This window comes from Dermacentor variabilis, chromosome 4 (genome assembly GCF_050947875.1).
Source record: "Dermacentor variabilis isolate Ectoservices chromosome 4, ASM5094787v1, whole genome shotgun sequence".
In the NCBI taxonomy this organism is placed as follows: Eukaryota; Metazoa; Arthropoda; class Arachnida; order Ixodida; family Ixodidae; genus Dermacentor; species Dermacentor variabilis.
Window position 1 is genome coordinate 203,858,748 of NC_134571.1, and position 11,677 is coordinate 203,870,424.

Below are 11,677 nucleotides of genomic sequence, written 5' to 3' on the forward strand. Positions count from 1 at the left end.
AGTCGCCGCTAGTCCCTGGCAGCGTCAGTACCTGATAGAGCCTCGTACATTCGGAGGCGAATCTCGCGAGTGCGTGGATGAGTGGCTCACGCACTACAAACGGGTGAGCAGCTATTGTCCTTGGGATGCGGTAACTCAGCTGTCCAACGTTGTGTTTTTCTTAACGGACACGGCGCTTGTGTGGTTTGACAACCACGAGAACACCGTCAGGACGTGGAATCGGTTTGTTTCCGAAATAACGGAATGTTTGGGGGACTCAGTCGCGAAAAGAAAAAGACTGAACAAACGCTGCTGCAAAGGGACCAAGTCCCAGGCGAGACGTGCGAGACGTATATTGAGGCCATATTGAAGCTCTGCACGACCGTCAGTCCTCGTATGTTAGAGGAAGATAAGGTCGTCTTAAAAGGAATTGCTGAGTGTGTATATCGTTTCCTCATCGGCAAGGACAACCTTGGTACGGTAGCAGACGTCATGCGGCATTGTCGTACATTCGATACCCTGAAGATGCGACGTATCACCCCTAAATTTTGTATTTGCGATATTGTACGGGAGGAGCTTACCCGACATGCGCACTCGACACCTTATGACGGTGCGCCAATCCCGGGCTTCTCTCGTCATGTTTCTATCGCTGCAACTGGCGTCGAGGACTACAACAACAGTTCTCGCTCGCCACCGAGGCCGCAGCGCAATCACTACCCAGAGTCGAGGTACGAACACCGCTTCAGCTATCCTCGTCAGCAGGCCGTTACACACCAGGAGCCGTGTGGAGATGCGTTGGTCCCACAGTGCCGCGACCAAGCTTTTCCGAAGTACAACGCATATCGCCAACCTATTGTCTGTTATTGTTCTGGTGCTACTGGGCACATAGCTCGGTTCTGTCGTCAGTGCAGGGAAACATCACGACGCGATCGCCATCAACGTTTCCTCGAGCCGGCAGTGGTCACAACAACGATCCCTGGTCCACCTATTGCAGGAGCACCTCACGACCAACGATTCGGCGCAATAGTTCTCCCGCTTCTACACCGTCGTTTGACACCGCCGTCCGCCCGACTGCAACGCTCGCCTTCACCGCCGGGAAACTCGCCGGCACGACCAATGGAGGTGAGGTCGCACAAAATGATTTACCTCGGATGCCTCCGCCAGTTACGATGCTTAAGAACAATATACATGTGTTAATAGATGGAGTATGTGCAACGGCTTTAGTGGACACTGGTGCAACCATTTCAATTGCGAGTCGTTCCTTCAAAGATTGCATTGGCCACAAAGTTATGTTTTCTTGGCACGAATCTACAAGATTTCGTGTTGTCGGCAGGGAAATACTTCATCCTCTCGGAGTTTGCCTCGTTAACGTCTTGTTGGCCGGAAATGTGTTCGCAACTGAGTTCCTGTTTCTGCAGAGGTGTACACACCAAGTTATTCTCGTTATTGATTTCTCCAAGAGTGGTGTTTTCGTCGACTGTGGCACCGGTGAACTTTCGGTCAGCAGTGAAGTTATAGCTGTCCTCGGTGACGAGCTGCCACCCGCGGAAGACACACTGACTGTTTCCGAAAAACTGACAGGGCCAACATGGTCCACGCGGTCAGTTGGCGTGTTCGCTTCCGCCTCTGCCGTATCTCCCTTTGACGACGCCGTTCAACCTATGACTGGTCAGTGTGCTAAGAAAGACGTCTGATTGCCTCGCTGTATTGTGTCGATTAACAACCGAGCCACGTTTCTGTGGGCACTTGACTGTTCGTCAGTGCCGGCTATACTTCCTCGAGGAATGAAGCTCGCCGTCTTTGATGATGGCATCGGAAGTTACATGGCTGTCGTTAACGACGAAGAAGATCAAAAACGCTTCACCGTTTGTGAACGCAGTTGCTCCTACGAGTCGCCGAAGCTGAGCATGGTTAGTAAGAACCTACAGCCACAAGAGCGACAAAACTTGGTCGGGCTATTGGAGAGACATGCTTCTCTGTTTGACTTCTGCGAAAAGGAGAAGCGACCATCTTTACCCTTTTCTCGAGCTCAGCACAGGATCGATGCAAGCTCTGCTCATCCGGTCCGGCAAGAACCTTACCGAGTGTCGTCATCGGAGGGGAAAGTTATTGCCGAACATGTTCGGGATGTGCTGAAGAAGGGCGTTATTGAAGAATCGTGCAGCCTTTGGGCAGCACTTGTCATTTTGGCTAAGAAGAAAGACGGCTCTTGGAGGTTTTGCGTTGATTATAGACGATGAAACACCGTCACCAAAAAAGATGTATATCCATCGCCTCGGATAGACGATGTCTTCGGCTTCCTACTTTTCTTCACTAGATCTACGATCGGGCTATTGGCAAATCCCCATGCGCCCTGATGACAAGGAGAATACTGCGTTCGTGACGCCCGATAAACTGTATCAATTTAATGTTATGCCGTTTGGGCCTTAGCAATGCTCTCGCTACTTTCGAAAGATTTATGGGCTTGATTCTTCGCGGTTCGAAATGGGAGGTATGTTTGTGCTATCTAGATGACATTGTTATTTTCGGACGTACATTCGAAGAGCATAACGCTCGTTAAGGTCTCGTTTTAGACTTAGTCGAAAAGGCCGGCTTGGTTTTGAATTCTAAGTGCCGGTTTGGCAAATGACAAGCATTATTCCTTGGTCCCCTGGTTGACAAAGATGGTGTCACGCCAGACCCCCGGAAAATAGTAGTCAGTGCCTTTAAGCCACCTCAGACCCTGAAAGAACTCCGCAGCTTCCGGGGATTATGCTCCTATTTCCGACAGTTCGCGCCCAAATTCGCGGACATATATATTGCTTATCCATTGACAAGTCTCTTGCGAAAAGATATTTCATACCAGTGTCCACCTGAATGCGACGCGGCACTCTCAACCCCAAGTTTCTGCTGACATCAGAACCCATTCTTCGTCACTTCGATCCGTCTGCTCCTACTGAAGTGCACAGTGACGCCAGCGGGATCGGCATCAGAGGGGTGCTTGTGCGGCGCCATAATAATGAAGAGTATGTGGTTGCCTATGCGAGCCGTTCTCTCAGCAGGGCTGAACGAAACTACACTGTGACGGAGAAAGAATGCTCAGCGGATGTGTTTGCTGTTCAGAAGTTTCGTTGTTACCTCTAGGGGCGCCTATTCACCATTGTAACTGACCTCATTCCTTATGTTGGCTTGCTACCCTCCGTGACCCCTCCGGTCGTCTAGCACGCTGGGCTTTACGGCTCAAAGAATTTGACTTCATTGTTTCGTACAAAAGTGGCACACGTCATGCCGACGTTTATTGCCTTTCTCGCCTTGCTCTGTCCACAACGGAGGATAACGCGGGCAATCTCGACACCAGCTTTGCTGCTGTTTCTCACACGTTTCCTGAGGCCACCGTTTTCCAGCAGGAACAGCGCAATGATTTATGTTTGGACCCCTTGTTCGCCGATGTCCGCAGTCCCAATGCCAGTGGTCGCTTTTGTCTTCGCGAAGGACTGTTATACAAGACAAATTACTGAGCAAGTGGCGCGCCATATTTACTGGTTGTTCCCGAAAGCCTGCAAAGTGACGTTTCTCCGTGTCATTCATGATGATCCGACGTCAGGCCATCTTGGATTCATTCGCACCTTACATCAAATACAGGAGCCGTTTTACTGGCCTAATATGCAATATTCTACTAAACAATACGTGTCGAGCTGCAACAACTGCCAGCGTCACAAGCGACCTCCAAGCGCTCCGCAAGGCCTTCTTCATCCTGTAGCGCCGCCTGCTACACCTTTCGGTAGCAGGTGGTATCGACCGTTCCCACGATCTTCGAACAATAATTGCTGGGTCATCGTCTGTGTCGATCACCTTACTAGATACGTGGAAAACACTGCGATATCTTCATCCACAGCCGCTTGCATCGCTGCGTTCTCGTTACGCTACGTAATTCTTCGCCATGGTCCGCCACGCGTAACCATCAGCGACCATGGTCGCCAATTCGTCGCCGACGCCGTGGAAGAATTGCTTAGGTTCTGCACTTCGCAGTTCCGCCACTTAACACCATATCCCCAGATGAATGGCCTTGTCGAACATACGAACTGCGCCCTGACCTACATGCTGGCTATGCATGTATCACCCAATCACAATAACTGGGATGACATCTTAATGTTTATCACCATGCCTACAATACAGCGAAACACGAAACCACGGACTTCACACGTTTCTACCTACTCTGTGCGCAGGCACCGCGCAGCTGTCTCGATGCCATTTTCCCTTTTACGCTCCATACAGAGGACTCAGTTGCCGAAACTTTGTGCCATGCTGAAGCCCGACAAATTGCTCGTCTGCGCACATTGGTATCACAAGATCGCTCCAAATAGCCATACGACGACCGCCACGACTCAGTTTAATTCGAAAAAGGTGGCTAGGTGTGGCTGTGGACCCCTCAGCGCAGACACGGGTTATGCCAAAAGTTCTTGGCTCAGCATACCGGTCCCTTCACGGTCATTGACCGCATTAGTGATTTAATGTATGTGTGTCGCCCATGTATAGACACCAGGACGCCGCTCTAGCGCTACTCAACTTGCGCATGTTACGCGCCTCAAGCGATATCACACTCACTCAGCCCTGACTCCCATGGTGGGCTTTGTCTGCGACACGGGGAATGTAACGCTTTGGTTGAGGCGAAAGGAAAAGGACGACAGATCTTTTTGGTGCGAAGCGCATGCATGCAGAACGAAACCGGTGCTGGGCTGTTTTTCCTAGACTCATACATCATCTGTAAACAAACACGCTTCGTCCGTAACAATATTTTTATAGAGTTCCACACAACTCCATCGGCTCGGTAGACTGTTGATTCAGTGGCCCTCGAAAATATCCGAAGGTCAGCGTCTACTTCGTGTTAAGTCTATAGTGTCATCTAGTAGTCACGGTGAAGAAAGCAAAAAAACTGGGAATGACGAAACTGGCGTTTTATTGGGTGAACCTGTGCCCACAAAAAACAGGCTAGACTCAAAGAACGGCGATAGCGGCGAACACAGTCGGCGGTCATCGAAAATCTGATCTGCCGGTCAAGCGCGCCGGCCCGTCGGCTTTTATAAACGAGTCATCGAAGGTTCCAGAGTAATGGGTGGTGCCCGCATGGTCTTCCAGAAAGTTCTACACACTCCGCATCGCACATGCAACCAGATTACACAAGCTTCGGAGACAACAGAACCATCGATAACATTCGAGGAACTTCGATACATGCGGGCGCGCCTCGCGCTGAGCGATAACATTTGTTAGACGGTGAAAAGCGCTTACCCGTAAAAGATATGCAAGTAGACGTAGATTATTGTTTCGAAGAGCTTTAGGATGCCCGCATGATACCAAAATAAATAGTATTCCTGGCACACCAGATACCCACAACACAAAAAAAATTACCGACGATTACGTTACTTCCTAATGCGAAATTTGAGCGCAGCAAATAAGCTGTTTCACCTTTTCGATAGATTGAGGCAAAGAAATCAAGCAACACATGTATGCGCTATCACAGAATTTTTTTTTTATATTTCCCGTACTCCTGGATCATCTCGACGGCGGCGACGGTAAGCTTCTGCTTCGGCGGCACGCACCTCTGGATTCTGACGGCGACGGCGCTGGGCCTCTGCTCTGGCAGCTCGTTTAGCAGCAGCAGCAGCAGCAGCAGACGGAGGACTTCCATCGGTCGTCTCGCTCATGGCTCAGAAAGAACTGGCAGATAATTTCGCAGTGGCGAACGGCAGCGGCAATTTCGGCTCGGGCGGTGCACATATACAGATCCGCCGCCACCGATCTGGCTCTCTGATTGCCACCGCACAGGGCGAACGGCAGCGGCAATTTCGGCTCGGGCGGTGCACATATACAGATCCGCCGCCACCGATCTGGCTCTCTGATTGCCACCGCACAGGGGTTGCATTGGAGGAGGAGCGAAGAAAGGAATTAAGTTCGAGCCGGCGCTTTGACAACCGGAGACTCGCAGGAAGAGGGGGGAGGGGGGCGGCGTGTACACCCAGCGGCAAACGATGGGGGCAGAAGCGCGCGCAGCAAGCGGACAACACGATAAAGGGAGGAGGGAAGAGATAGCAGCGACTGACTGATGCCGCTGACGCCGATAGTGAGTCAACCCCAGCTGCAGAGTTGGTTTCAGGGACAACGCCGCCGATGCCGACACAAACAATATGATACCCTCGCTTCCGCAGCGCTAAGAACCAGGTCTAGCCGTGGGAAGGTGGTCACGTATTCGTCGACGTGCCGGGGCCTACGTGAAATAACCGGCGCGTCGGCAACTGAAGAGCACCCTATCCGCCACACAAGAACAGGGGGGGGGGACCCTTTCCTCCTCTTTCTGCATGGCGGCGACGGTGTTCTATGCAGTCACGTTATCTTGACTCTCTAGCGACGTCAGCGGCATCCAGCGGTATCAGTCGGTCGCTGCTAGCGCTGGGGGGATGAAAGGGAGGCGGAGCTGGTTACGAGGCCGACGACAACGCCGACGACGACGCGAAACCCAGGAACGGACGCCAAAGAGCTGCGCTCTAAAACTACAAATGAAACATCATTGGAACCAGAAGAAAGATGGGAAAATAGATAGTTATTCTATTTGCATTAGCTACAAGTTTTCCTTTATGCACTCTCACTAAAGCTGTCGAGGAATCCTTACTTGCCGCCACTGTGCAAACATGTTCATTGAGACAAAAGCTAGCATATCACGTAACGTACTAAACAGTTCATCGGTGTCCTTATTTTGTTAGAAATGCACCCAAAGGTTGTGCTCATTATCAACTGCATCATGTTCTAACATCGCTGGACGGCGTCCTCAAAGTGACTACCAGCCAGGGGGTGCACTTAGGTCGACGACCTCCGGAATCGTGGTTTTTGGTGTCAGCCCTGGAGGTTTCCACGTCGCCATCAACGCTAGCCAGTTGTTTGTGCCTCGATCAACACCGTCCGCTTCTTACGCAGCTGTGTACTCCGTTTCAGAATAGTAGGCAACGCTCTGGAAGGTATACGCAAGCAGTGCGGCCATAGAAGTCTTACTCCGCACATTACACAGTGCCCCTCATTTTGATCCGCAACGCTTTGTGTAGAATGACTACTTCAAATATTAAAATTACAACTTTTGAATGTCAGGTTACGTCAGATTAAGTATTATTTGTGCTCTTTGCACTTCCAGTATGCTACGTACAATGTTGTGGCCACGAGCGCTAGCCGTGATCTGTGGCCACTAGTAGCAGATACGTGCCATTGAGCCCGTTCGACGGTAAATGGTGTAAGATTTTCGATGTCTTCCATGTAATAATTACGCCACATTTCGAGGCATAAACGTGTGACGCTCAATTTTAGATCAAACTACACGACCGATGTATATCTATGTTTCGTTATTATGAGAAGAACCATTTTTGCTTAAGATTGCCAGTAGTGAGAAATGCCTCTCTAGACTTTTTTGTATCAATGCCTGCTGTGTATGAAACTACGGTGCATAGAGGGACGTAGTGTGATGGGCGAGAGCGGAGGGCTGCACAAATTTGCGATGAAACATGGCGGCCCCGGTAGATGGCACTGAATGTGCAACAGGGGCCAGCGGCACCGGCGCTGGTCGGTTTTGCGTAGGGCCGCATCTGGTCACTTTCACCATGTTTACAATAATTACGCGCCACGCCCGTGCTACATGAGCAGGACATGAGCTAGACATTTTCTTATTTCGTTGAAAAGCAAGCGTTTGAAATTTGAAATGATGCTACTTAGATAGATAGATAGATAGATAGATAGATAGATAGATAGATAGATAGATAGATAGATAGATAGATAGATAGATAGATAGATAGATAGATAGATAGATAGATAGATAGATAGATAGATAGATAGATAGATAGATAGATAGATAGATAGATAGATAGATAGATAGATAGATAGTGTACGACGTGGGGTGCTGACAGACGCTAGCCGCGTCTACGCAAGTGACTCGGAGCCGCCTTGACCGAACGAATGCTCACACCTTTATTCCACAACCACATATATAGAACGCATGGCGCGTAGCGCCCTCTACATCTCTCCCCCGAGATATGCACACAAGAAACACCAAACATTTCACAAGTCAAGTCTTCTCGGAGTCTTGACACGACGACCAAACCTGGTGACTCTCACTCTACAATCTTTGGAAACTTGCGGTGTTGCTGTTGCCGTGGCGTCTGTTGCCGTGGTCTGCTCTTCATGCTCCTCACGGTTTTCACTCCGAGCTGGCTCGTTGAGCTGGCTCATCGTTGTGTCTGAATAGGGCACTAGATGTATCCGATTACGCACAAGCACCGCGTTGGGTGTTTCGACGACGTACGAGCGCGGCTTGGAGGCTGGGCTGAGAACAGACGCCGTATCCTTGATGTCTCGAACCCACACCGTATCACCCGGTTGCAGCGGAGGAAGTACGGTCGCAGCATGACGGCGATCGAAGTCTTTCTTCTGCCGCCCTCTCACCTCTTCGTCTTGGCACTTCACATCATCTGGTGCAGGCCACTTCGGTTCCAGGCGGTCGACTGTCTTGGGAAGCCTGGTTCGCAAGCTGCGACCCAACAGTAGCTGCGCTGGGCTGAACCCTGTGACGCCCGCAGTGTCTCTGTACGACAGAAGAGCCAAAAAAGGATCGTCTGCTTTTGCAAACAACTCTTTGATCGTACGCACCATCCTTTCCACTTCCCCATTTGACTGCGGGTAGTTTGGACTTGAGATGATGTGTTGGAAGCCATAGTACTTCGCAAAAGCTGCAAAGGCTCGTGAAGCAAATTGCGGTCCATTATCACTTCGTACTACGGCGGGAATGCCAAAACGAGCAAAAATGCTTTTGACTGCATTGATGACCGCCTCAGAGTTCGTGCTTCGCATGTAGATGACTTCAGGGTATCGAGAACGATAATCAACTACTAGTAGATAGTTGTGTCCCTTGTAACTAAACAAGTCCATTCCTACTGCTTGCCACGGTTGTTCTGGAGTCTTTGTTACGACCAAAGGCTCTCTTCTTTGCGCTCTTGTGACTGCACACTGTCTGCAGCGAGTGACTCTATCACGTATTTGCTGCGAAAGTCCATACCACCACACAGAATCCTTCGCCCTTAGTCGGCATCGGTTAATTCCCTGGTGGCCTTCATGGATAAGTTCGAGTGTATCCTTCTGCAGCAAAGCTGGGATGACAAAGCGATTACCTTTTAGCAGGATGCCGTTGCACAAAGAGAGATCACCTCGATGGCTCCAGTACTTCTTGAGGTGCTCCGGAAGCCTGTCCCGACGAGGCCAGCCTTGAGTGCAGTATTTGACGAGCTGGTTGCATTCCCAGTCCAGTTCTTGGTGCCTGCGAACCTCATCTACGGTAACCAGCTTCGTGTCTGTGACAGTAGCAACTTGAAATTCAACAAACTCCTCTACCACATCCACCACACTGATCGACGGCTTCTCATCCGGAGCCCTAGAAAGAGTATCCGCAGTGGCTAGCTGTTTGCCAGGAACGTAGACCACGCTAAACTGGTAGCGCATAAGTTTGATGCGAAACCGTTGAATACGTGGGGGCATCGTGTCCAAGTCAGCGTTTCCAAGTAGTGTTACCAGCGGCTGGTGATCGGTTTCTACCGTGAAGTTTAGGCCACGCACATATTGGTCAAAACGGTACACTGCCCATGCTACCGCCAGCGCTTCTTTCTCTGTTTGGCTGTAGCGCTTTTCCGCTTCAGTAAGCGACCTGGATGCGAACGCTACCGCGCGTCGCTCGCCTGATGGTTGTTCCTGCAGAAGAACCGTGCCCAATCCAAGCGAGCTCGCGTCGCATGAGACAATGGTATTACGACCGGGATGATACTTAGCGACGCACAGGTCCGAGGTGAGCATCGCTTTTACCTGATTAAAAGCGGTCTCTTGAAGCGGTCCCCATTGCCATGCATTTTTCTCACCTAGCAAGGCGCGAATAGGGGCGGTTGCTTGCGAAAGGTTGGGCAGGAAGCGACCAATATGATTAGCCATGCCGAGGAATCGCCTAACCCCGGCGACGTCCTTAGGTGGCTTCAAGTTGCGCAGTGCCTCGAGTTTGCTGGGACTTGGCGAGATACCGTTGGCGTCGATCACCACACCCAGAAACTCTACTTTGTCTTGACCGAAGCAGCATTTTGACTTGTTGAGTTTAACTCCGGCTGTCTTTAGACGTTCAAGAACTTCCACAAGTCGCTTGTCGTGCTCTTCTCGATCTTTGCCAAAAACCAGAATGTCATCTATCATGTTGACGACGTTCGGTTGCCCCTCCAGAATCCGAGCCATTTCTCTCTGAAAATATTCCGGTGCTGAAGTCAAGCCAAAAGGTAGACGACAGTAGCAGTAGCGTCCAAATGGTGTGATGAATGTGGTATACTCTTGGCATTCTCGGGACAATCGCACTTGGTGAAATCCTGCTGTCGCGTCGAGCTTTGAGAACACTTTGGCGTCACCCAGTTGCCCGAGTACCCATTCGACCGTTGGAAGCACATGCTTTTCACGGAGAACTTCCTTGTTGAGCTTCGTTAAGTCCACACATATTCGGATTCCGCCTGATGCCTTCGGTACTGCGACCAGACCGGAACACCATGGCATCGGCTCGGTAATGCGCCTGATGACACCTTGTTTTTCCATCTGGTCCAGCTCCTCCTTTACCTGGTTGTACAGAGGAATGGGAATTCTGCGAGGTACACTGAGAGCAAATGGCCTGGCATTTGGCTTGAGTCGAATAGTGTACTCCTCCCCTACAGTACCAAGCCCTTCGAAGATGTCCTGGCCAGGAGTTGCGTCGCTTGCAGAGCTAGCTTGCTTTTCAGGTCGCTGTGCGGCGTCGATGAACTTCACGACTCCCAATGCGAGGATAGCAGGGTAGCCTAGTAGAGGTGTAGACTGCGAAGGCATGACGTACACTGACTGTACACAGGTGCGGCTCTTCCACTCCAACGTAGCTGTGAATTGGCCTGTTACTTTCAACGGGCAATTTCCTGGACCGGTGAGAAGACCCTCCGGTTTTTCGAGTCGCGACGGTACTCCTGAAAAAGTGCTTGGAATGACGGTAACTTCTGCTCCTGAGTCGACCTTGAATTTGAGTGGGACTCCATTCACGTGGACCCAAACAAACTTAGCCTTTGCCTCTTGTCTGCTCTTGACAGCATGCATCTCGATGGCATGTGACTGTCGGCTTTGCGTGCGCTGTTTGGCTAAGCAAACTGCTTCGAAGTGTCCTTTCTTTTTGCAAAACTTGCAAACAGCTTTTGTGGCAGGACAAAATTTCCGCTGATGCTCATCTCGTCCGCAGAAGTGACACGATCTGTGCGCGCCGGCGAGGAGCGTTTCTCTTGCTGCCGACGCTTGATTACGTGACGGCCTTCTCGTTGGCCTGTGTTTCGCTACGTCAACGGCGACTGGCCCAGATAACTGGCTTTCTCGTTCACGTTTTTCTCGTTCCGCATCTTCGTGCAGCCGTGCATGCAGAAGCGTTTTATCGAGCGTCAAGTCAGAAGTACGGCAGAGTTGCTCCGATAACCTGCTATCCAGCAGACCAACAATAAATCGGTCTCGAACGAGCCTGTCCTCAACGGACGCTGAGCCGTAGTTGCATCTTTTTACCATGTTTCGCAACGCGGAATAAAAGGCATCGACGCCCGGTTTTCCGGGCGTGGGTTCGAATCCCACTTCTGACACCATGTACGACGTGGGGTGCTGACAG